Source organism: Acinonyx jubatus, chromosome B2 (genome assembly GCF_027475565.1).
Source record: "Acinonyx jubatus isolate Ajub_Pintada_27869175 chromosome B2, VMU_Ajub_asm_v1.0, whole genome shotgun sequence".
Taxonomy (NCBI): domain Eukaryota; kingdom Metazoa; phylum Chordata; class Mammalia; order Carnivora; family Felidae; genus Acinonyx; species Acinonyx jubatus.
The window spans coordinates 17,672,042-17,698,595 of NC_069385.1; the positions used below are offsets into that span (position 1 = coordinate 17,672,042).

Below are 26,554 nucleotides of genomic sequence, written 5' to 3' on the forward strand. Positions count from 1 at the left end.
GGATCGAGCCCTGCCCAGCACAGAGCCTGCTTGGGATTCTCTCTCTTCCCCTCCCGCTGCCCCTCCTCTGCTCTTGTGCACGCATGAGTGCTCTCTCTCTCTCTCTCTGTAAAAATAAATAAATAAACATTTTTTTTTAAATGAAGGAAATGCTGAGCTGGTGAAAATCAAGGTGTATCTTTTGCCTCTATTGGAGTTCATAGACTCTCTTAGAATTTATCCATGGACCATTATCACTACCTGAAATATTATATGTATTATTTGTGTATTTGGTTGTTTGCCATCTGTTCACCTCGCTAGGATATCAGCTCCAAGAGAGACAGGTTTTTGTGGTTCACTGCTGTCCCTGGGCTTAGAAGAGTATCCAGCCCCGAGGAGATGCTCAGTTAGTGTCTCTCGAGTGAATGAGAAAGTACTGACAGCTTCTAGGTCCTACTGAGTCGACTTAGCAAGCTCTTTCCTCTTTCCGCTTCTAGTTCTGACTCCTGAAGGAATATCACTAAGGATTTCAGTACTTGTGCCTTACAAATATTATAGTTCGCAGCTAGTCTCATTATTCAATCAAAATTGTTTTAGAAAGAAACCGTCACTTTAAAAGAATGTCTCCATCAATTAAGAGCCTCTTGGCAACATTCTGAGGGTCTGGGGATGGTCTGTTCTCTACTGGCTTCCACAGAGAAAAGGCCAATGACTGAAACAACAAGCCAGAAATTTCTGCAAGATCCCTGAAAGAAAGCTTCTGTGGGCTAAGATGGAAAGTATGAATCTGAAAGGATGAATATCTGGGATTGTAGTTTTATCCATGAAAATACCCTGGTGTCATGTGAAAGAGGTCAAACAGCTAAATGGAAACCTACCATCCAGCGAACTTATCAGTGAAATGTTTTCTTTGGCTTCTCGATTTTTATACATTGATTTTCTTAACTATTTTTTTTTTAAGTAAGAACCACTTTCTTTTTTTTTTAATGTTTATTTATTTTTGACAGAGAGAGAGAGACAGAGCATGAGTGGGGGGAAGGGGCAGAGAGAGAGGGAGACGCAGAATCCGAAGCAGACTCCAGGCTCTGAGCTGTCAGCACAGAGCCTGATGCGGGGCTCGAACTCACAGACTGTTAGATCGTGATCTGAGCCGAAGTTGGACACTCAAGAGACTGAACCACCCAGGCGCCCCTTAACTATTTGATTTTAAAAGAAAGAAAAGATCTCATCTGCGTCAAACCTTAGTCCTCCTCTTTAAATATTTTTATTTACTACACAATCAACCCATGTTCGTGATACAATATATAGTTAAGCAAAATGAGGAAAATAAAAAGCAACCATAAATCTGTCACACAGATATAAATATTTTGAAATAAAAGATGTAAAGATTCTAAAAATATAACAAATAGAAGGAAAAATATATAAAACATATAAAAATAAAGAATAAAAGACAGAGCCCTTTCCAGTATTTAAAACAAAATTTTTTTTTTAATGTTTATTTCTGAGAGACAGAGAAAGACAGAGCTTGAGTGAGCAAGGGAGGGGCAGAGAGAGAGGGAGACACAGAATCTGAAGCAGGCTCCAGGCTCTGAGTTGTTAGCACAGAGTCCGACGCGGGGCTCGGACTCACGAACCTCGAGATCATGACCCGAGCCGAAGTCAGACACTTAAACGACTGAGCCACTCAGGCACCCTTCTGGTATTTTTTATATGAAAGCCTATTTGTCTTGCTGTGTGTGGATTGTCCTGACTGCAACGCCAAAGTCCAAATAAAATATTAAAAAGAACAAAGGAAGCAAAAGTCTTTGGACTTTCTTACATTGTACCCTTTTAAAAAAATATTTATAAGTGAGATTTCTTTTCACACAGAGGCCAATGTTTCTTCGGTTGGATTTTCATTGACTTAGATGTCTTTCCATCTAAATTACAAACGGGGAGGAATGGAATTCATAAAGTAAAATTGATTTGATTACCAAAAAGCTCAGGAAAGTTTGTTATTTACCATATGAATGAGCGTCTTTTTTGTTAGCTCTTATATTTGAGAAAGAGGCATGCAGATCAGACCGTGCCCTCAGCTTCTCAAAGAAGGATGGGCAAGGTTTCTAGGGCCCCCTTTGTGAACAGTGAATGCGGCTGCCTTAATTTAAAGAGTGATGTGTTCACATGGAAAGAGTGACACATGATCATGTCACACTGGACAGACCTGGGGACACAAGTGATCTCCTTTGGCTGTTGGTAGAACACATGCTTCTGTTAACGCAATCCAAGCTGTTTTCGGTTTATCCAAATAGGGACAAGGGCCAATTGCTTTTGTTTTCCCTTTTATTTTGGTAGCAAGCAGTCCCATGGACTACCTTTTTTCTTTCATGTTCCAGCCATCTGCCGAATCAGTCTATAAGAGTTGGTAAAATGCTAACGCAGTCTGTAAAAGGTCATTGAGACCCACGACTTGGATTTCTCTTGTGACTTAGCTACCTCCTTCAAAGAGGAAGGCCCTGAGCTATCGGACTTCAACATTTCTTTCCCAGTTCTTCCCTCCCTTACTTGTCCTAATTCCCTTTGAACCTTTGAAACTTTTTAACCAAAGTTTTTATTTTGGGGACACTTACTGAAATCAATGAATTCCATCCTGGCGGACTTCCCACAAAGCCAGAAATGGCTTCTTCAGAGGTCTAGGGGCCTCAAATGGCAACAAGAAAAACGCTATGAATTATACTTCTTGTCTTTTCAAAGTCTTTGAACATCTATCATCCTATTTTTATTGGCTGACAGAGGACTGATGAGGCTCCCACATTTCCGGGAAGGGCCATTCCAGGAGGAGCAGAGGTGGCTATAAAGCTCGTTGCTTGGCTGGCTCAGTGTGATGGGTACTGGGGTCAGGATGCAGGAGGAGAGAGCCAGGCTCTGAGCTGCCTCCCAAGGGCCAGTGAGTTACCAGTGAATTACTGGAACCAGAGGGCAGTGAGGAGGAGGGGCATCCCCGGGGCCAGGCAGAAGTCTCCCTTGAAGGGTGGGTTTTGGAAATGCCAGGAGGCTGAGACAAAATGGAGAAGTGGAATGGGCTGGGGTGTGGCTGGGAGGAGGCAGGGAGTGTGGGACTGTGTGGTCACCCTGTTCGTCTACATCTTCAGGACAGAGACCAGGGAGGTGTCCCCTCAGGCTTCCTACCTTTCAGAGAAGACAGCCAGCAGAAAGGTAGACTTCAGGGTAGGGTGGGGGTGGCTGGATTTTTGTTTTGTTTTGTTTTTATAATAAATGGAATAAACTAGGGAATGGACACAAGATGCAGGCCTTGCCTAGCTGTCCATCTTGGGTTTCAGTTCTTGCTACTTCCTGCCCCAGATTTTTTTACCCCAGCCACCTTTGCTGCCTTTCGTTTCCTCTGTGCACCAAGCTGTTCCAAGCTCTGTCCTGTCTGTGTTCCTTCTACCATCCCATGAGACTCAACTCAGGTGACACCTCACGGACACGACCTCCTCCTCACTCAAAGCTGATTCTCGTGGATACCGGCCAGGTGCTAGAACCCAGGGGTTACGTGTCTGCCTCCTCCCTTAAACTGGGGTCCATGAACAGAGTCTATCTTCTTCTGCAGCCCCAGCCCCCAGCACCACAGAGGAGACACACAGCGGATGCCCAAGGCCTGTTGGCCACATGACTACATGTTGGATAAATGAACACATGCCCATGCAGTGAAGGTCAAGAGGATTGAAACTAGGGTTGAAACTCAGAGGTCAGCCCCACTGCAGTAGCAATTTTGTTCCATTTGCTCATGTTTCTCAAGTGCTGAGAAAAGGGCCTGACATATAGTAGACCCTCAACACAGTTTTTTTGTTTTTTTTCATTGGAGGAGAGAGAAAGAGCACAAGAGAGGGGCAGAAGGAGAGAGAGAAAGAATCCCCAGCAGGTTCCACACTCAGCATGGAGCCCAATGCAGGGCTCGATCCCCCGACCCTGGGATCATGACCTGAGTCGAAATCAAGAGTCGGACGCCCAACCGACTGAGCCACCCAGGCGCCCCTCAAAAACGTACTTTTAGAATAAGTTAATAAGGAAGAGACATTGTTGCAAGTGGTGCAGAGGAAGTGGTGATTTACAGATTCTTTTGCAATGTCAGAACATTTCAAAGAGCTTTGCTGGAGGGCAAGGGTGGCTTTCACGAGAGACCTTGCTTTTTCCTCTAAAAGCAGACTTCCTGGCACGAGCTGCTTCCGCAGCTTGTCCGTGTGCACCAGAGATATTTTGAGTAGCTCACATATTATACGGTTGAAGTGACCCCAAATCCGAGTCTTCCGATGTCTCTTAGGGCCCATCACTTTCTACAGTGGCCTGAGTCCTCTGGGCAGATTCTTTTCATCCTATCCTTTCTGGGGTACTCTATAGATCTGGGCTCTCGGACACTGGAGGGCACAACACAATGAGAGAAGTCTCAGGACCCCCTCCTTCCAAGCAGCATGCATACTTTATTTCCCAGGCTGGAGAGTGCAGAGCTGGGAAGATAAACAATTTCACAACAAGCTGCCCAGTGGCCAGGCAGGCAGGTAATTAATATATCTGCCGGTGTGTGGGTGGGAGTAGGCAGGAAGCATACCAACCACATCCCTGGGCCATAATGGATGTTACAGTTCTCTTAAAAGGTCATCTTGAGGTTGAAACACACTTTCCAGTAGCGTCTGCCTTTATAAATGTAAGAGTCAGGATCTGTGAGTGGTAACAGATGCAAATGTTCTGAGCACAGACTTTTATATCATTTTAGAGATGTCACTGTTCCCTAGCTATCAATAGATGAGTGTAGGTATATCAACGCTAACTTCGACAGCAGATATTTATCGAATGCTGCAGTGGTGCACAGCGGCTGGGAACACGGGAGGCATAAGACAATTTCTCTCTCTGTCCTAGAGAAATTTCCTATCAAGGTAGGAAGCCGGGGCACACAACGGTGACGAAGGTGATGAAGGGAGGTACAAAACACAGGAGCATGACAACCCCTGCTGCAGGGATTCAGAGGAAGAAGGGTGACTTAAGGAATTTTTTGTATCAGAAATGCATCAGAAATCATTAAGGCAATTGCATGTAGCACAGAGGTAGGAGGGGCAGCTCTGGTCAGGTGACCTGGGTTCAAATCAGTGGAGGGCTGATGAGTGTATAACAACCGCTTGTCCAGAAAAACATACAAACAGGGGCTGAATTTTTAGCATTTGCAGATTTCCACGGTGTAAGAACTCCCATCATGGCCCAATTCAAGCTATCATCTTGATATCAACTGAATAGCACGATTTCTAAAAATTTAACAATTGCTCAGAGCCAGTCTGAGCCAGTTCCATCACCCCGTGGTTGAAATCAAGTCTCTGCCTCTTACTAATCGTTTGAACTTAGGCAAGTTGCATAACTTCTGTAATCCTTGGTGTCTCATCTGTGAAATGGGCATGATGACACCCATCTTAGAGGGATGCTGTAGGGATTAAGTGAGGCAACGTATGCGTGGCAGCTATGAACCTTTCCTGCTACAGGGAGCATAAGTGACTGATGGCCCCAGATGCTTTGCTCTGAACCTATCACCTCGTTTGTGCCAAGGCCATGCTTCCCATGGGCTGCTCTCAGCCAAACACTGAGTGTAGCAAACAGACTATGATGCCCATTCCTGCAGGAAGTAGGACTCCTCTGATGGGTGCCTTGGGCTTGAGGACTCCCCATTGGCCTGACCAAAACTTTCTTGGAACCACACTGTGGTCCAAGCTTCTGCCTACTCGATTCTTCCTTCTCTGTTCTTTGTGGCTCTTCCCGGCTCCTTTTCTCCCTACAGGCATTTCTTCCAATAAATCTCCGAATGTCCAATCTCATCTTGGAGGACCTCAGCATGCTAATCGCTTTGGACTTTGTATGTAGTAAGTGCTCGATAAGTATTTATTATTTTTTTAAAAAGGAATGATGTGGGATTCCCTTACCCCTTAGTTTTTGAGGACCTACCTCTTCCCCTGGTAAGTGATCCTGAAAGAGAACATCCTCTTTAGGAAAGACAATGGCTACCAACCTGGGCGTGCCTCTGCACACCTCATCAGGACAATGCAGATTAGCCCTTTCCATCACCATCTCCATGTTGTTCCTGCCCACCACTCAAGTTCATCTGGCCCATACCCTTATCACTAAATGGAAACTATTCTGGCCCAGATGGCTTGTTTTTGCTATGTTGCTAATTTCAAGATGGCTGTGTTTTTCTAGTTTCATTTTGTTTGCCCTCCTAGAACCTTCCAACAGTGAAAACTATTTTCCTCTGATCCCGTAATGCCACATCTCTATGTTGTCCTCTTGTTAGGACTCTTGCTCAGGTTCCTTTGCTTCCAATTCCTCAATGAGTGCTAAACAATGGGTGACCCACAGGCTCTTTTATTCTCAGCCTTAATTTCACCCCATGGCTCGGATTCAACAACTTTTAGCAAGTAATTACTGAGCACCAGCATTGTTCCAGACATGATCTCACCCCTTATGGGATATATACATTAGTAGATTAATTATCCTCTCTCCAGATACTGATAACTTCCAATTGCATATATCCAGCCCTCTCTTCTGCCTGCTGGAGGTCCTTATCACATATATGTCAGGCATTTGAAATTCAGCATACCTAAGGCAGAACTTGTGTTTCCTGGCTCTCTGTCCCTTCCTTCCCCACCCTCGGCAACACCATCCATGGATTGGCTACAACCAGAGACCTGGGATCTTCCTAGCTCTTCCTCTTCTTCACATCCAGTCACTCATGAAGCATGTTGCTTCTACCTTATGGGTGTGTCTTAATCTATCCGTTCCTCTACTAGGACAATCCTGTTCCATGCCAAAATAATTTATCTTGTTTTGCTCCAGGTAACTTCCCCTGGCACAAGATTTCCAATGCAAATCCTATCATGTCCTCTCCCTTCAACCTCCCCACCCAGCCATAATTCAATCTAGGACTTTTCATTGTCTTCAGCATAAAGGCCCACATACTTAAGCTGTTTTTGAAGGCCTTTTATGATCTAGCTCCTGCCCACCTTTCCACCTCCGTATCACCCTCCTGTCCTCTGCTTTTTAAACTCCATCCATATGAGATTCTCCTATTTCCTGAGACTCTTGACCTGTGCACATACTATTCCCACAGCCAGATCACCTCTCTGTTAGACGTTTAATGCCTGTTTTCCCTGATAGATTATATACTCTCTGAGGGCTGGAACCACATCTGTGTTTTTCATTATTGGATTCCCAGTATCTGCCAAAGCACTGGCTACAGAGTAGGTGCTGAGTATTTGTTGAAAGAAAGAATGAATGAATTAGCCACATTAGCATATAAAGAGTCCGATCATTTTACGCACATGATGTACATAATCAGTTCCAGATGGGTAGGTTCATTCAAAGATGTTAGTAACAAAATGCCAGACCTACCAGGCTTATTTATAATTTGAGGAAAGAACCCAGGAAGAAGAGCTGAACTTAAAAAGAAAACACTTTTATTTTTAGTCCTTGAGTATGCTCATGAGCATGTGTCCATGTAGGTGGGGGGACACAGAGGTCTACCCGTGAGGATGTGATCACCTTGAGAGGACCTGTTCTCCGTTTCAGGACAGGGATGGGATTGCAGTTAAGTGAATCGGTGAACAGTAGATTGGAAAAGTTTAGGGGATAGCCATCATTTCTGAGCTTTATAATTTTGTTTCAGAGCTTAATGTACACCCTTCTAGACCCTCCTGCACTTCATAAGCTTGCTTCTGACATTCTATTTCATAAATTCACTTTTTCTGCAAAACACCCAGCTGGCCTTCACCTTGGCAGTCAGCAGCAGCACGGTGAGAGCTAACTCCACCCAAGGTTCTGACCTTCCGGCTTATCCTCACAAGTCAAACAGTGATTGGAGAGGAGATAACCTCTCTGTATCTTTTCTACAGTTAAGTGCTATGACTAAAAGAGGTCGGGTTTTGGGGTTTTTTTTGTTTTTTTGTTTTCTCTTCTCAAGTCCTTGGGATCTCACGTTAAAAGAGACCTGATGACAAATCCTGTTCTGACATTTGGCTTCCTGCCTGTTTTTGGGGGCCTCTTCATCTAATTAACTAATGATGGCCTGATCATAAGTGAAGGGCCTTCCCTGCGTGACTCCCTTCTGGTAGACCCTGGTAAAGATATTTAATTGCGTCTTGTTGCAACTTTGTCATTTGCAAAATGGGACTAATAAGGCTATCTTGGAGAACACATTTTTGGAAGATTGTAGACTTAATGAGGTGCTTTGAATGTTTCAAAAGAAAAGCCCTTTGAAAACTCGGTCTTCATTCAGCCCTTGATGTAGAATCATTTATTTTGACTGAATTTTAAAATCTGCAATGCTAAATGTGGCTTTGTAAGTGAAGTCAATCCAGATTGTGCTCTGCAGAAGCCTGACTCGCACTCACAGCATTTAGAGAGAATCAGATGAGGTACCTTTTATCAAAAACATTAAAATCCACACTGGATGGAAAGTGGAGACCAAAGCAGTGTTCGGGCATAGGGTATAAAACAAATAGTGGCTTCCTTCAGTTTGGAGCAGCTTTCTCCTAAAGGAGATTTCTGAGAATGAAATGTTAATATTTGTCAAACTGATACCATTTGATTTACTCATAAATAAGTAAGTGCTATAGACCTCTAGTTTAAAAGTACTGTTTGTGAGGTGGCTAAACCTAACAGTGTCTCTTTTTGGCTTTGATACTGAAATATTAGTTTAATTAAATGGGTAGAACTTAAATTTCATCAGCTCTAAGGGAGACATGAATGCTGAAACACTTTGGATCCATAGAGGCGACGACTAACTTTGTTGAGGATCTCGAAGCATCCATTTTATTTAGGAAGTAGTCCAGCTCAGTCATCGGTAGCAGCCTGGAAACAACTGAGAGATCTGTCCGTAAAATACAGATCCAGAAATTTCTGTGAAAGGAAAAGCTTCAGAAGAACGTGCTGATTTGATCATATATTTACTGAACCGTGAATCCATCAAATATTCATTTAGTTATTTATTCAACACATGTTCTCTGAGCACTTACCATGTGCTAGACCATGTTTTTTTTTTTAATTTTTTTTATTTTTTTTTATTTTTTAGGTGAAGAAACGCTGGTAGGACAGGTAAGTTCTCTGCAAGTACACAGAGCTTAAGAGCTTCCTACGCAGTGGGCTCCGGGGAGCAGTGAACGGGCTATTGTACACAGAGCAGAGAGGAAAGTGCTTGCCCTTCAGGACCTGGCAGTTAGGCTGGGGAAGGACAAAGGTAACAACGAGAGAGTCACGTAGAACAGAAAGAGGCAGTTCAGCCTCGTGGTTAGGAACATGTCTGCTGGAGCCAGCCTGCCTGAGTTTGAATCCTAGCTTCATCACTCAATGGGTGTAACTTAATTCTTACCCTCCCTGAACAGCAGGCTTCTCATCTGTAAGATGAGAGCATAATAATATAATAATAATCTCATAAGATTGTGTTGTGAAGGTCAAGTTAAGTGCTCAAGGGCTTAGCAGTGCCTGGAACGGAGGTGAACTCAGGAGTAAGTGACAGAGAAGAACACACGAGTCACTGGAATTCTAGAAAAGGGACAGCACCCCCAGGCCGGAATCAAGAGAGAGTAGGGGTGAAATTTCGGAGGATAGCTAGGAAGCGGATGAAGAGGGCAAAGAGAAGGAGGCTTTCCAGCTTAGGGGAGCAACGTAAGGGAAAGGGTGGAACCGGGCACGAGCCTGTCTGGGAAGAGGCTGGGAGCACCCTGGCTCGAGTAGTGTTTGTTTGGGAAAGCGGGAAATCAAGGCTGGCGGCATAGGTCCAGATGAGTGAGACCTTTGAACGGACTTTCGAATTCATTCCGGAAGACGGGAGTCACTTAGCTTCTTGAGAATGGGATTAAATGCTGACGTGAAGGGCTGCTCTGGACAACTAGCCCAGCAGCACCAAGCAAGGTGCAAGGGGAGGGAAAGTGGCCTCAGAGAAGGTTTGCGAGGGAGCCATTGCAGAGGTGGGAGAAATTAAAGACCGTGGTGCTGGCAGGAGCTATGGAGACGGGCTGAGGACACCTGAGAGGCATTCCAAAGGGAAAATAAAAAGGGTTTCAGTGCAGATTGGACTGAATGAATGAAGAGCTGCTTTTTTTTAATCAGGATTATTGTAGATTGGTGATATATGTATATTATTCAGAAGTTTTAAATACATAAGTGATCAGATTCGGCAAAAAAATAAGCTAGGCAAGATGTCGGAGAGTGACCGCAGCAAATTCTTCTGGGCTACCCAAGGAAGGCTGAAAATGAACGCCTGAGGAAACCCCAGGGCCCAAGTGTCATCGGAAAGAAAGAAACATCGTGAGACAGGAGGGGCCCATCTGTGAAGGGCTGGAAATGGAACTCACGGTTCAAAATAAAGAAAGATTCACTCGGGCTTTCACAACTGGGATTCTCACAGAAAGGTGGAAGGCCTATACTCATTTATAGTAACGTTTTACATTGACTGATGGGAGCAGCCAGAAATGACCAAGTTAAAGTCTCAGGAACATATTCCGTCAAAATAATTCAAGTGAGGGGATTTACTCTCTCACGTCAACTTAGTTTCCAGAAGAAAAGGAGACATAGCAGTCTCAGCTCCTGGCACTCTCACCCACCACACAGGGCTGAGAGGGAGCACGCTAGGAAGTACAGGTCCCTTGGAAGCTGTCCCACAGAGCTTCTCAAGTCCAAAACTTCAATGAGAAACATCATCCACCCAAGGGTCCCCAGTCAAGGTTCCTCTCACGGTTCTGGGCTTATTTGCTTCCATAGTTGTGTTTGAACGGATTGACAGCTGCTCAGAGCACTGGGTCCTAATCAAAGAGTCTTTGCCTTTCTAAAGTCAGGTGTGCTCAGGTTTATATCAAAGGACTTTCTGGTCCTTTCGTAGCAGCCCCACAGGAAGTCAAAGAAGACTGTGCAACAAAGTTGGGGAGACATGTGGTCTCAGTGTCAAAGATGATCTTGATCAGGCAGCACTTTGTTTTTACGTTTGTTCAGAATGAAAGGCAAGGTGACATGTGCGCCTGATTCTACCCTCAGCCTCCAGTTGTTTTTCATGTCTCCTTTCTACTACGAAATTGTGAACGATGAATGTATTCTGCATTTATTACAAGTTATGAAATGTGGTCACCGAGGAACTGACTTGCCGGAGAAAGATCATACCCTTGGGAACAGAAACAAGCTCACATTCAGTCCAGAGACTTCTAGAGGGACTCCAACATTGAATTTACCCCCTAGTGTGTTATCTTTCCCTCACCGATCCAGAGAAACTGGCTGTTGAGAACACGGCTGTTCTGGTTACTAGATAATGGGGGCGGTTACCAATAGTGACATCTAATGGTGAAGGGTTAGAAAAATACTGCCTTTTCCTCAGGCTTTTCTGCCATTAGATATTAAGATTCATGCTGCTGGGGACACCAGCGTGGTTCAGCTGGTTAAACAACCAATTCTTGATTTCCACTCGGGTCATGATCTCACAGTTTGTGAGTTCGAGCCTTTCTTCGGTCTCCCACTGTGAGCTGCTTGGAATTCTCTCTTTCTCTCTCTCTCTCTCTGTCTCTCTCTCTCTCTCTCCCTCCCTCCCTCCCTTTCTTTCTCCCTGCCCCTCCCACGCTCACTCACGTGCTCTCTTTCTTTCAAAAGTAAGTAACTAAACTTAAAAAAAGATTTAGGGGCACCTGGGTGGCTCAGTTGGTTAAGTTCAGGTCATGATCTCATAGTTTATGAGTTCGAGCCGCATGCCGAGCTCTGTGCTGACAGCTCAGAGCCTGGAGCCTGCTTTGGATTCTGTGTCCCCCCCGCCCCCCCAACCCCGGCCCTGCTCCTATCCCACTTGTGCTCTCTCTCTCTCTCAAAAAATAAACATTAAAATGAATTTAAAAAAAGATTTATGCTGCTTATATTCTTCCTGAAATGAAATTCCAAACAGCCTAGATCTCAAACTTACACTCTAGTAGAAAAAAAAAAGTGGAAATGATCAAACATTGACCGTAGCGATTTGATTTTTACTTCAATCATCTGGTTTTTAGAAGAAATCAATTCTTACCACCACTATATTTAGCACTGTTCTAGAGATATGACAAAAACAATTGGACAAGATCTATAAAAACTAGAAAAAAAGAGAAAAGTTATCATTATTATCTGGGGACACAAATTTTATCTGGTAAATGAAAAGAGCTCCCCGAAAATCTATTGAGAAACAGTAAGAGAACTGAGTGAGTTGGCTGAGTTAAAAATGACATACAGAATTTAATAACAGTAATAATAATATGCAAAAATAGCAAAAACAAAGATAAAATAACCTAGAAATAAACTTAAACTGTGCAAGATCTAAATGAGAACATTTTAAAAATACTCTCAAGGGCTATGACAGAAGTTTGAACAAATGGAAAAGCAAAATACATGCTCAAATAATAAGACTCTACATAAAGATGCCAATTCTCTATATGTTAACCTAAAATTTAATGTAAACCCAGCAAGTAACGACAGGGTTTTCTGGGCATATATGTGAAGAGGAGGGGAGCTGAACAAGAGGATCTGAAAGTTCCCATGGAAAAATTAACAAAGATAAAGAGTAGGACAGTTGGGGGAAAAGATTCATGAGAAGAGATTAGATATGTAAGAGTGTGCGAGTTACTGTACCTAAAGACACAGATGCATGAAACAAGATTGAAAATCAAAAAATAGGCCCCTCCAGAACCATATTATGTGCTAAAAGTGACACTTTAGTGTGGAAAAGATGAATTATTGTATTAAGGTCATTAGGATAATTTGTTAGCTATCTGGGTGGGGGGAAGATACTGGATTGATATGTTACACCTGACAGCAGGATAAATTTCAGATGAAGCAAAGATTTTAATTTAAACAATATGAACTACAACAACCCCCCTGGGAGACACCATGGAGAATTGTTTTTTTTTTTTTTAATAGCTTCAGAGTGAAGAAGGTCCTTGTAAGTGTAGCACACAACTCGGAAATAGCGTCTCACACCGTGATATTTACTTTCTTGCTCAAGAAGCTTGGGGACGCCTGCCTTCTGTGATGAATTCTAAAGTCCCTTCTCTGATTCTCGCAGACTCTCAATAATCTGGACCAATCCAGCCTTGACTTAACTGCTTTGCCAAATAAATGCTAATCAAACCATGCTTCTCCCATTCTCTACCCAGAACTCTTTCTCATTTCCTTTTTTCCTATACTACGTATTGATTAACCTCTCCCTTCTCTGTCGGTTTGTGATGCTCTTGTTCATTGAAGCTTTTAATTGACATAATTGTAGAGTCACATGCGGGTGTGATGCTTGTTGATTAAATAGTAATAATAACAACAGTAGAATACTGTTGACAGATATAAAATCCCTTACATCTAAGGAGCAGAAAGACGTCGAAGAGCCATAAGCAGGGGAATGACAATGTCAGATGCGCAAACTGGACACTATGGCTATGGATTGGAGGGAGATGAACTGGAGACAGGTGGTTGAGTCTAGGAGGTTTTTGCAGATATCCAGGTGAGAAATGATGAGGGCTTTTTACTGATGACCTTGATGGAGGCGGATCTGAAAGAAGTCAAGGAGGAAGAACCAACAGGCTTGGCAGGTGACTTGGTCACTCCTGTGCCACCTCCCACCCTCGTGGCCACTTTCTACTCTAGCCATTGCAGCAGCCACAGATTCACGCAGAGGTGACCTGAGATCGCCCTTGCCTCGGTGGCTTAAGACATCCCTTGCTTTCTGTTCTCAGTGCTACGCCCACAGGAACCCGCCTGGCACTCATGTGTGCAGAGCCCAGAGGTGAGGGAGTTAAGGGGCAAACTTGACAACCAAAGGTGAAACCGGAGGATCCATGCACCCCTTGTTTTTTCCCCAAGCAGAAAAAAAAAATTAGGGTGAATTCTACACTGTCCTCGAGAGTCCTGGCAGGCTTGAGTCTTGGTTTCCAAGGGAGTGACCGTTGTGAGGACATACCCTTGTACTGGCCTTCCCTCCTTCCCCGTTTCTCTCTCCAGTACCTCACGCCTATTCCCTGGGATGGCTGTCCACATTCCCACACCCAAGCCCTTCACCCTTGCCTCAGGCTCTGCTTTCCAGAGGACGACAGGCTAAGTTGGTGGCTAACTGCCCATGGCTTGGGGGGTCAGGGAATGAAAGCAGGCAGGGACGACTCCAGAGTTTCTTGTTTGGGTGACTAAACAGTATCACACTCACTGAGAGTGGATTACAGGGTTTCCTTGTGTGTGGTACAGGTAGGAAGTAGGGACAGATGCCCATCATAGTGCCTGGCACATTGTAGGTGTTCAAAGCATGCTGAAGTTTCTCATGCTAGTGGAGAAGAGAAGCATATGTCATTAGTACTCTGTATATGTATCTGTTATTAAGTATGTACTGAAGTTTAGGCTGGGTTTTGGCCACAGAGCTGCGACGGGTGCTAAGATCAAAAGAGGAGAATATGCAGGGCGCCTGGGTGGCTCAGCTGGTGAAGCGTCCGACTCCTGGTTTTGGCTCAGGTCATGATCTCACGGTTCGTGAGTTCGAGCCGCGCATTGGGCTCCGTGTTGTCAGTGCAGAGCCTGCTTGGGATTCTCTCTCTCTCCCTCTCCCTCTGGCCCTCCTCCACTTGTACTCTCTCTCTCAAGACAAATAAATAAACTAAAAAAAAAGAGAGATTATGTCCTATCATCTAGAGAATTACATTTTAGTTAAAAATATAAGACATATACCACCATGAAATAATTTGGAGGATTTAAGAAGCAACACACATTAACAAGTAAAAAAAAAAAATACACACATATGTATATGTATATATAGGTATATCATCCACACCAAGTAATAATTACTGGAGAAATAAAGATTAGCAGTAATCAAAGTTGGTTGAGGTTAACCTTACCATGTTAGATTAGATCACTTTTCTTAACCGCACATAATTTTTACTAATAGCAACCAGAGAATGCCATAGTTAGATCTGAGATTGTATCGTCAACAAAGTTTCCTCGGTCTCCTGTTGAAATTGAGTACTTTCTTTGGTACATATGCTGATTCTTTCTACCAAGTCTCATCCAAGAGGTGAGTTTATTTCAAAAATTGGAAGTGAGCGTTTAAGACGGCAGGTGACGGGGCGCCTGGGTGGCTCAGTCAGTTAAGCGACCGACTTTGGCTCAGGTCATGATCTTGCAGTTCGTGAGTTCGAGCCCCGCATCAGGCTCTGTGCTGATAACTTGGAGCCTGGAGCCTGCTTCAGAATCTGCTTCAGATTCTGTGTCTGCCCCTCTCCCACTCACACTCTGTCTCTGTCTCTGTCTCTCTCTCTCAAAAATAAAATAAACGTTAAAAAAAAAAAGACTCTGCAGGAGGCAAAGGGGCAGCCATCTTTACTGTAAATTCATAGCAGAGTCACTTCCTCTTTAATGCAAAAGGTGATGAGTATCTGAATGTTGGTACAATGCCATTGTGTTTCCACTTTGTCCAATGAAACGCTGAGCTGTTTTTACAAATCTTTACTCATCGTGAAGCTGAGTAGGCTTTGGCCAAATCTCTTTCATTTAACCATGAATATCTTCATGAGCTTAGGGTCAGAGAAAAGATGGTCTGTGCACGAGTTTATAGCCAGTTCATCCCCCACCTGTCCCATTCATTCCTGGCTGCTTTCCTAGAAGACCAATGCAAGTGTCATGTGGGATAAGATCAGACTTCCTACTAAATTCCCACCAAACCACATTTACTGCTTCTACCCTGTCTGTGACACTCATTAGTCGCTCATAAGAGGGAACTGAGGTAGTTTGTTAAGCGTGTTCTGCAAAACCAATTCGAGCTAAGACCGTCACAGTTTCCAGGCTTGATTATTTATTCTATCACTTTTCCAGGCATTTACATCTTTTGTATTTGGGGGCGCCTGGGTGGCTCAGTTGGTTGAACATCTGACTTTGGCTCAGGTCATGATCTCACGGTTCGTGGGTTCACGCCCCACGTCGGGCTCTGTGCTGATAGTCTGGAGCCCGGATTCTGCTTTGGATTCTGCCTCCCTCTCTCTCTGCCCCTGCCCCACTGGCGCTCTGTCTCTCTCGCTCTCAAAAATAAACATTTAAAAAACTCTTCAGTATTTGGAGGTGAGTTTTACCTTCTTGTTGCATTTCAGGAGATCAAACATCTGTTTTACCAGCTTCTAGAGAACACAGCTCTGAAGATCCAAGGCACTTGGCATTGGGTTTTGGCTCCCTAGCCCTCAGCCTCCATCTAGCCACCTCTTTTTACGAATATGCTCACACTAACATCTACGCCGTGCCCCATGCTTTGGGAAGAGAACCTAGACATGGTGCTAAATGGTCAGCCATGCCCTTCTCTTAGTTTCTATCCTCCTTGCTGTTAAAAGTATTTGTCCTTCTATTTCCAGCCATTAGAGGGCAAGGCTGCTGCAGCTAACAGATTTTAAGGCTTGTTTTGGGAGAGCCCGAGCAAAGCAAGCGTTTTTCCAATTATATACCATCTAACTCAATTTACATTTATTAGAGAAACTGCCAGCTATTTCATGTTAATATTGACATTTTCATAAGTACTTGCAATTAGAATTTAAGCTGAGAATCCAATAAATCTCTCAGATGTTTTACACTTTTACTTTTCCTGTCTTCAAACTTTGCAAAATATTTTTCAGAACGCACTTGGAGGTCATCCCGCCTTGGGGGAATTTGTGCTGTGTATGTAACACGGTTGGGCAGAGAAAAAAATATTACAATTTGGCAAAGCAAATTGAGGACAACTACAGTGGTGCGCCGGGTTCTGCAAAACAAACGCAAGGTATGAAATTCAAAATTTTAACGCAGATCAGTTGAGCCATTAACTTGGCACTTTATATAAAACTTCACCCCGTAAGTTCTTTGAATAGCAAATGCCCTGACTACATTTGGGGAACATTATTCGAAAGGACATTTCCTGACTGCACTTAAAGTGTAGTTCTATTTACCCATGTCTTTTGGTTTAGTATGTATATCAGTGGCTGGCATTTCGAGAGTGACACATGTCTCTTTGATGAGGTGGCAATACAGAGGTTCTCATGCTCAAGGATTTTATTCGCCAAAGTGCTCACTCTTTGTTTTACTGCCTGAAGCAGGGCTCTAGAAAGTGAGATATTAAATGAACCTATCATAGACTCTTTGGTTTCTGTATAATAAATAGGACCCACTTCAATTTAGAAGGAAGCCCGATAACACAGGTACAAGTATTCGTTAACACAGCAAACCTCGCACTACATCATCAAACTTCTTTAACGACATTTATTTGCACGGGCCAAATAAAAGCCTTACAAGCAGAAATGTTTCTGAGGGGAAGGCAAGGACAGCTTTTTCCAAAGGGGCGGAGGATACGGGAGGTAAGACTCCAGAAGATACTCAGGCGGTGCGTCTCTTAGTGAGACCAGCACCTGCTAACACAGCCAGTCACGGATGTGCTGTTATCCTTCATACTTCTCCACCTTCGCTACGTGTTGCCATCACTTCTGGAGCTTGTAACAAATCCCAAAGCCCAGGCTGCACTCCAGATCAACCAGACCAGAATCTCTGGGTGTAGGAGACAGGCATTAGTAGTTCTGGAATCAGGTGATTCCAATGAGCGGCCAGGCTGGAAACTGTCACCTTTGTGAATATGAGCCAACTGGCCCAGCAGGGGCGCAGAGCTGAGCCCCCAGCGAAGAGACAGCTGCAGGGTCCGCGGGCTCACAGGGAGGGGCGGGGTGAGGAGCAGAGGAGCTCAGCTGACAGGTGGCCAGCGGATGCACCTGGCTGTGCCCTGGCGGCCCTGGGGTTTGATGCTCCTGTTGGGACCTTCCTTCAGGAGTGCACGCTGCTTCCCCTGCTCAGGGCCATCTGGAGGACTGCTTTACAGCCCCAAAGCTCCTCGCCTCCCTAGACCCTCTGCTCCAGCCAAGCTGGGCGGGTCACCAAAGAGCAAGCCTCAGGCTCTCAGGCTTTTGCACACACTCAGTTCCTATGGCCCTCTTGACCCGTACCTCTGCCTTAATCTATATCCGTCCTTAAAGACGGAGCTCCCACCTCGGCTAAGAAGCCTCCCCCAATGACCCCAACTCTCCCAGATTGCCTTCCTCACCTGGATTCTCAGACTGTGTCTCCATCATTATTTTGCTAATTAAATGTGGCCCAGCCAATGACAATTTCTGTGCTGTTGCACTGAGCTATGACCTCTCTCCTTGTTGGTGGTAAGCTTTTCAAGTTTGGTTCTTCCGTTGCTAGCCGGGCTGTTAACAACTAGGACAGTGGGGTGTTTTACACTTGTTTGTAAATGCTCCCCCATCACCACCCCTGCCCCAGACTGGAGCTGCTCCTCGTGTATGGTCAATGCTCCATAAACACTTGCTTCTTCATTTATCTCCCACTCGGATCTCTGCATTTCGCCTTGAACTAACTGGTCTATGCACATACTTGGAGTCCTTCTGTATTTTGTTAGCTAATTTTTTTCAAAATGTAAAAGTTTCAGGATCCCATGTACATATGCCTCCCGTGCTTTAAATCCTGAGTGTCTCCCCAGTGCTCTTTAACAGGGCCTGACCTCTGCCTGCCCACATTACCAGACTCAGCTTTTTCTGTCCTCCTTCTGATCTCTCTGCTCCAGCCTCCCTTGTTCTCCCCCTCGGCTTACTGTGCTCCCTCCTGCCACCGGACCTTTGCACGTGCTGTTCCCTACATCTGGATGTTCTTCCTTCTCCTCTTTCCTTCAGATCTTACTTCAACCATCACGTCTCTGACCTCCCACTTGCCAACTGCCTCATCCTATGCCTGGACAGTGCCCTGTCTCTGCACTGTAGGATGTGATACAGTTACTATCTCACATGCATTTGTGCGGTGGGGATTACTGCCTGTCTCGCTTATAGGACTCTGAGCTCTATGAGGATAGACATTGAGTCTATTTTTGCTCTATGTTTTATCTCCAGGTTCTATTATCGTGCCTGACGTACAGAAAGGACTACCAGTGTTTATTGAATAAATGAATGATGACTGGTTGGATGCGTCATTAGTGTTAAGGAGAAAACCCAAAATGTAGGACTGTACTCTTGGTTTTGAAGACCAGAAGCAGGGTAGCCGTAGTTTGGTGCCATGCCACAGTGGAAAACAGATGAGGGCCCCCACCTATGGACAGGACGGGTCAAGTGCCTGTCACGCTCACATCACCTCCACAGTCTCTTTAGGACCTGCAGTCCTAGGTGACACTGTGGCAGGCAGAATAATGGGCCTTGAAGATGTCCACACCCTAATTCCTGGTACCCGTGAATACGGTATCTTATGTGGCAAAAGGGATCCTGCAGGTGTGATGAAGGTTACAGTCCTTGAGACCGAGAATACTCCGGATTATCTGGCTGAGTGCGATCTAATCACACGGACCCTCCAAGTGTAGATCCCTCCTCAGCTGGGTTAAAGGGAAGAGATGGAAGAAGGAGGAGAGATTTGTAGCAGGTAAGGGGCTCAAGTCACTAGCTGCTTTGGAAAAGGGGGACCACATTTCAAGGAATGTAGACGCCTCTAAACAATGGGAATGGTGCTCATGGGAGCACCAGGAAGAAAATGGGATCTCAATCCTGCCAGCACAGGGCATGGATTCTGCCTTCCCTGAATGAACTAGGAAAGGGGTCTTCGCTTTGAACCCCCAAAATGGAAGGCGGCTTTGCCGACACCTTGGTGTTCCGTGCTACACTTCTCACCTACAGAAATGCAACCACAGAAATTTCTGTCGTCGAAGCCGCTATGCACGCGGTCGACCGTCACAGCGGCAACGGGAAGCTAACACAGGCCCTGCGCGTACAGGATGCTCCATCCTGTCCCACCCGTCTGCCTACCCCCTCGACCAGAGCAGAGAGGGGACGTGTCTCGGGGGCAGCCAAACACGACCTATGAGGCAGCTGGACAGACTGACCAACTGGACAAATCAGGGTCACTCAGGGTCTTGAATGTGAGCCAAAGAGAAATACCGGGCACCACTGTGGGAGCAGCGGACGAGGCCACTGAAGAAGGCGAGAGGAGGGCGAGTGGCTGAAGCGTGTCAAGGACAGAATCGCAGATTAGGGAGCTGGGGACCCCTGGGCGGCCCGGTGCCAATGTAACTTGGTGGCCAGACCTGGCTCCGATTCCGAGCCACGTCTGGTGTCCCGCCTTGACGCTGGGCTTCGCTCTGCTCCCTGTCCTTCTCATGGGCTGTGCTCTGCGTGGCATGTTCTGGTCTTTGCCAGCAGTTGTGGTCCTTCTGTCCTCATTCCTGGACGTGTCCTCATCATTGTCCCCACGTTTCTGCTCCCCCGGCCCCTGTAACCTGAGGTAACCTGAGCGGATCTGAGCTCCTTGTAACTCACAGGGCCTAATACGGCTTCCTCACATTTGGAGTTTGACCCTATCCATGTAGCCTGCCTGGGCTCCCCTTGGGAGCCCATAAAAGGGGGTCGAGGGGTGGGACCTAATGCCTACACGCAGAGGTGTAGGAGGATGCTGGAAGATGAATGAGCAAATGTGAGGAGGGCACACTAACCTGCGACCCACCAGTTGCGAGGCTGTGGCTATTTGGTGGCATCCTGACCAGTGGCTGGAGGTTCTCTGTTCTTCCCTCACAAGGCACCTAGCCAGCCTTTTCTCCGAGACCCCTTCTTGTTTTCGACTCTCCTGCCCCTCCCCCTCCTGTGCCATCATCTTCTCTGTTTGCCAGAAGCTCCCAGGGCCGCTCTGGGTGCTGCTAAACCCCAGAAGTGGTCTTTGGTTCTAGTGATGCCCGTGACCACTTTTGACAAATGGATTCCAAAAATGTTTCTCTCAAGTCAGGGCTCTTTCATCCTCCGCACCTCTGCGCGGCATGAGGGAGCATTTCGGCCCTGGCTCACCTTTTCTCCCCACTCCTTGGAAGCCGACAGTGTGCTGTTTCCGAGACTTTACAGCCCTGTGCCTACAGCTGCTTAGGTTTCCAAGCAAATAAACAGGGACAAATATATGCCAGTGGGCCGGGATCAAAACGCGCCTCCAGCTGCTGGGAACACAGAGAGAAGCAGTTTCCTTAGAAACCAATTCCCAGGGGAAGGGGCCTGGTGGGGCCATGTGAGATCTTGGCGGAGGTGGACCTCACGCTTCAGGACATGGCCCAGCGTGGCCTGGGCTACAGGGGAACAGCAGCCCCTGTCCGTAGGAGCAATAGTCTCTACAGGTCACATGAAGCCAGTGGGTGAAAGCATTAATTCTGAAACCGTTTCTGGAAACTCTTAGCTTTCAGAGCACTTCTGTGTAGAATGTCTCACTTATTCTCCCAACAACTCTGTGATACAGGCAAGGGAGGTAAACTATCCCCATCATACAGATGAGAAAAGTAAGGTTCACGGAGGCTAACTCACGGGCTGGGTCACCCAGCTAGGTAGGCTGTTGTCTCAGCCTGCAATCATAAGCCAAATCTGAACTAGTCGGAGACAGAGTATTACTTTTTTACTTTCCAAAATTCGGAAAACGTAGATATTTACTGAAATACTGAAAGAGCAGACCATCCAAATCCCATATTTGTTTTCTTTCTTTAAGAAGATGACGCCTAATAAAGACGGAGGCAAAGCCCGAGGTTTCGATCACAAGACAGCCTCAGCTGGTCAGGGCAGAGTGGAAATTTCCAGAAATGAGTATTTCATATATACATTTCCAAAGCTAAAGGACGTTTAGAGTCCAAAACTTTCAAGCAGATTAAAATGCATAGCTCTCTGCAAAACCTTTGCTGACGCTGGCCAGTTTTCAGACTTCTCCAGAATCCAGCGGGGCCAACATGATTCACTGAATTCTTTATGAATTAAGAAGCTGTAAATTATGCATCTTTTTTTTTCTAAACATGCATTACTTTCCACGCTTTACAGCCAAGGCGAATAAACAGTATCACAGAGGCGTTTTCTCCCTGGGAACATCTCCTTCTCTCCCTGTTCTTCAAATGGAGGGTCGTCTAGTGGAAGGGTCCTCCGGTGAATGTGCAGTAAGTTTGGGTAAGGAGGCCAACCTGACCTTTTTTGGAGTTTGAAACTGCAAAGTGGTATCCCTGCAGCACATTCGACCATGAACCTTTCTACAGCCAAGTTTCAGGCAAACAGCAAGCAGAAATGGCACACGTATACATAACGAACCGAGTGGAAATGCCAGGGCAAGAAATCCATTTGCAGGGAAATTCAGCAACTGGAAAAGGGAGTGGCTTCTGCAGGCATGAGATGCTCTCCCTCGCTTGTAAATCACAACAGTTGCTTTTCATTAGCAGCCATTCATTCTTTCATTAGCTACGTTCTGGGTGCCAGGGACCTCCCTGCCCTGGAAATAAAAGGAGCCTGGACTCCAGCTGGAGAAGAGTCTCATGCGCTGGGATGTATCCAAGTGTGCCTGGGCTCAGCTCTGTCCCACCTTATGAGTCTAAAAGCAAAAGAGAAAGGAGGAACCTGTGCGTTGGGCGGCCCAGTGTCTGGGTCTGGCCAAAGAGATATGAGCCGAAGGGAACGGCCTTTTCACGGTGTGGCTGCTCTATGTTGAATTTGTATCCGTTCTAGCAAGAACATTTTTTTAATGTTCATTTATTTTTGAAAGAGAGAGTGAGACAGAGAGTGAGCAGGGGAGGGCCAGAGAGAGGGAGACACAGAATCGGAAGCAGGCTCCAGGCTCTGAGCTGTCAGCACAGAGCCCGACGCGGGGTTCGAACCACGAACCATGAGAACATGACCTGAGCCGAAGTCGGACGCCCAACCGACTGAGCCACCCAGGTGCCCCAAGCAAGAAGTTATTTTAAAATTATTTTTGTGTGTGTGAATACAAGGGAAACATGGTTTGGAAACACATAGAAACTTCTAGAAAATCTAACTGCTTCCAGAAAATATGGGAAATAGCTATTAGATGCTAGAAAATTTGGGAAGAAAGAAAAGGTTATAACAGCTGTTGTCTTTGTAAAGATGCGTCAGACAAAATGATTTTACTCAGAAAGCACAGAACTTGGCCCAGCCCAGTCCTCTTCTTCCTTTAACGTGCAGGAAGTAAAACATAAGGTCCAAATGATCAAATGATACAATTGTGGAGTTGGGGGCCCGGCTTCTCCTTCTGGTGGGGCCTCCGACCCACTCTCAGACCCACACCCCGTTCCTACCCCCTGTGAAACAAGAGTCTCCCCATGACCTCCAGGGACCCTGCAAATCCTATGATCCCTTTACCCTTTTCCATTTTCTTCCAAACCAGCATCACAAGATGATATTATTTCACTCCCCCCCCCCCCCAACTGGGGCAGGCTCAGAGGCCCTGGCCCTCTCTCAGCTGTATGCTAAGCAGCTCTGTGAGGCTCGGGGCCAGGAGCAGAACTGCCTGAGTTTTGGCAACTGGATAAAGCAAGTGACTTTGGAGTGCTGAGATCTGGAATAATGTGGGTACATCAGTGGACCCATTTGGGGCCAGCTCTCATGACTCCGCGTGCGTGCAGTGTTCAGGGAGAGGTCTCATCACACGGCCACGCCTGCCTCCTTCTCGGGTGTGGGTGCACCCTGTGCGTCCCCTCCAGGGACAGCGGTCTCCTCACAGCTGCCCTACACCCCACTGAGACACAACACCCTCTTTTGAGTCAAACAACTGACCACCCAGGCTTGCCAAAATGAGGGCAGGCTCTGAAAGGGGACAGTTTTATTTCAAGGGTTTAATGGGTCCAAGGAGATGAAATGAAAAGTTTCAGCTATTAAAAAAAGGGGGGGGGGGATAGACCATCTTCTTCCAAATAAACAAACTATCCTTTGAACAAGAAAAGAGTCTTCTAACTGGGTCAGGCTGGGGCCAGGTCACGAAGGAGTCACATGTCCCGTGGGGCCCCCTCTCTATTCCTTGCTACCCTGATTTCTCCCTCTGCTGCTTTGGGGAGCCCAGTGCTCTCCTGCTGGGGCCCTGCCAAGGAATGACATGAGCTCATCGGACACAGGCCCTTCCCAGGACACAGAGCTTCCATTTGGAAAGGAGGCCCCTGCAAATCTCTGAGGGTAGAATTCCAGGCGGGGAAAGTTCCCCAGAATCTCTCAAATCACACCATAAAGGCAGCATAAGATTTGCTTCGACTACCAACTTTCAACACTTTATGGGTTTGTTTGTTTTTTTTAAATCTAAACCATGATTTTTTTTCTCTCCTGTTTACAACCTCTCTGGCAAACGATTACAACTTAACCGTGTGAATACGTGCAGACTACGTTATGTGCAATGATTCACAGGATGGCAAAAACGTGACAGGGTAGAAAAACCTAGAGAATTGCTCTCAGCTTCCATATCAATATGTGTTTGTTATTTAGTAAGTAGAATGCTATTTAGGCCTCCAGTATTTCAGCCCCTCTTCTGTGTGCCGGGGACAGAGATGGAACTTTGATCCTATCTGGTCCTCAAAGAGCTTATAGGCTGCTGGAGGGCAGAAGTTAAGACATTATATCACCCAGAGAAATGGTATCACCAGCACGGAACTTTCTGAGAGCACAGAGGAAGAACATCAAGGCCTCCCTGTACAGCTGTATAGCCTGTGCACTGCCTAACTGTGGGGTCACCATCCCACAAACTCCATTCTCAATAGAGCCCTGTGGAAACTTTGAGTGGGAAGAGCCTGTGAGACTTGCAGGGATTGGCCAGATACAGGTCTAGCGCGGGAGGGAGGCCCTGACTCCTAGAAAAGCGGGAGAAGCCTGCCGAGGGTGTTTGCAGGCTGATGGTATGACACATCCCCGCTGGGAGAAAGGCTCAGCTTTCCCATGGAGACTCCGGAGAAAGAGCACTGAGGAAGGTGGGTTTGGCTTGGGTCATTCGTGTTACTCCCCAGCTCACTTAGAGAAACTGGTGTCACTCGTGGGGCTTTCTACGATCTGTTCTCTCCCACCCTTACCTCTCCGAATTTTCCTCCTGCCACTTTCCTGTCCCCACGCCCCACTCTCCACCAGCCACACTGTTCTCCCCGCTGATCTCTGAATGAACCACACGCGTGCCCACTGTAGGCCTTTGTCCGGATGCCCCTCCAGGTGGAGCTGTGTTCCCCTCGCTGACCAACTTACCGACTTCCATCTTCTACTCTGACAGTCCCTCCGATGCCACGTCCTCACTGTCTTCCTCACCCCCTCACTGACATCCCAGCCAGTCCCCGCCCCCTCTGGCATCCTGGATCCCCAAGGCTGCCCCTCCACTTCCATGTTTTTCCAAAATCACTTTTCACCTTCTGACGGACTGCGACTTTAGCTATTACCTACATTAACGTTTGAAGAGCGGGATTCATAAAACTCATTTCCAGATCTTTGGTGTTTCAAGATCATCAGCTATAACTTGGTTCTAACTTTCTTAGTATCAGGATCGGGTCAGGAACCGTAATATTCTTTGATTAAATTGAATACGCCCCATCATTTTCAAAAGAACATATAAATGGTAACCAAGAGCCAATGCAAACCACAATAATCCAAATAGACATTAGTCCTCTAATGAGACCGGGAAATCAACGAGACCCCATGAAAGCAAAGGCTGTTTCTTTCTCCCCTTGGCTTCTTTTCCTGCTTCTCTTCTTGCTGGGATCTACACCCTACCCTGCACATGCCTTACCTTAACGTATGCCCCCTTTCTAAGGGATAAAGAGATAATGATATCTTTGGAGTTTTCCAGCACAACAGATGATATCTAAGGAATGACCGGGCAGAGGTATCATGTGCCTGTTCCAGACCAGAGACACTAGATATCTGCAGGCCAAGACCCCTGGCTTCAGGGAACGAGCGACTTATGAAGGACGTGTGGACCCTGTCTTGTTCTGACCCGCTCCTGTATGTTTGAGAGGACACACACCCGACCCTAACCACCAATAAACACCGCAGATCCCAAGCAAAGGCCAGACTCCCTCTTCTCCTTTCCAAATCTCCTGGACACTCCATCTCTATCTCTTTCGGTATGTATCTTCGGTCAACCCTGCTTTTGCCTCCTGCTGGGTTGTGTATGATTTCCATCCTGTGCGAAGCCAAGGAGCCTCCTGGCTGATTCTGTGGGACTGTCCCCCACTCTGGGTCCTCAGACCCGGCCCGCCTGCATCGCTAGTAAGTGGTTCTATCCTCTGAAGATGTACTTGTCACCGAATAAAAAATATATAGCCATGGTCACTACATGTAGTTTCAAGGAAAAGATGAGAGTTTCTGCCACCAAATTTTTTTTTTTTAAAGTAAAAGCCATTTTAAAACTATTTCACTAAAGCATTAGGTGGTTGAGTAAATCCTGAATGGCAACCGGGCTTAGTTTCTGGTCTTGGCCCATCTATGAACGCGTTGTTTCACGCCAGATAAGATACAACTCCATTTTCTCAACTCTGCTTGTGGATTGTAACACGTGAAAGTGACATCACGCAAAATACTCCCATCCTCCAAACACGAACTTTCATTACACTTTTAAAAATTAAATGAGGAAAGAGAAGCTTGGGCATTGGCTGGAATTGTGGGTAATGGCACTTCAGCTCTAAGGATGCTCTGTGGCCTTGACAGCAGGGGCACAGGCTCTAGGTCACTCTCCCCCGCTGGGAACAGACTTGTACTGACCCCTCATTACTCTCTTCTCCTTCTGCTGT

General features: G+C 46.0%; 1 protein-coding gene across 5 annotated transcripts in view; it reads right to left on the reverse strand.

Annotated features, from left to right (window-relative positions):
- The window catches only part of UST (uronyl 2-sulfotransferase), a 312,146-nt gene that overhangs the window by 90,210 nt on the left and 195,382 nt on the right, over positions 1-26,554 (reverse strand). The window lies entirely within an intron of this gene.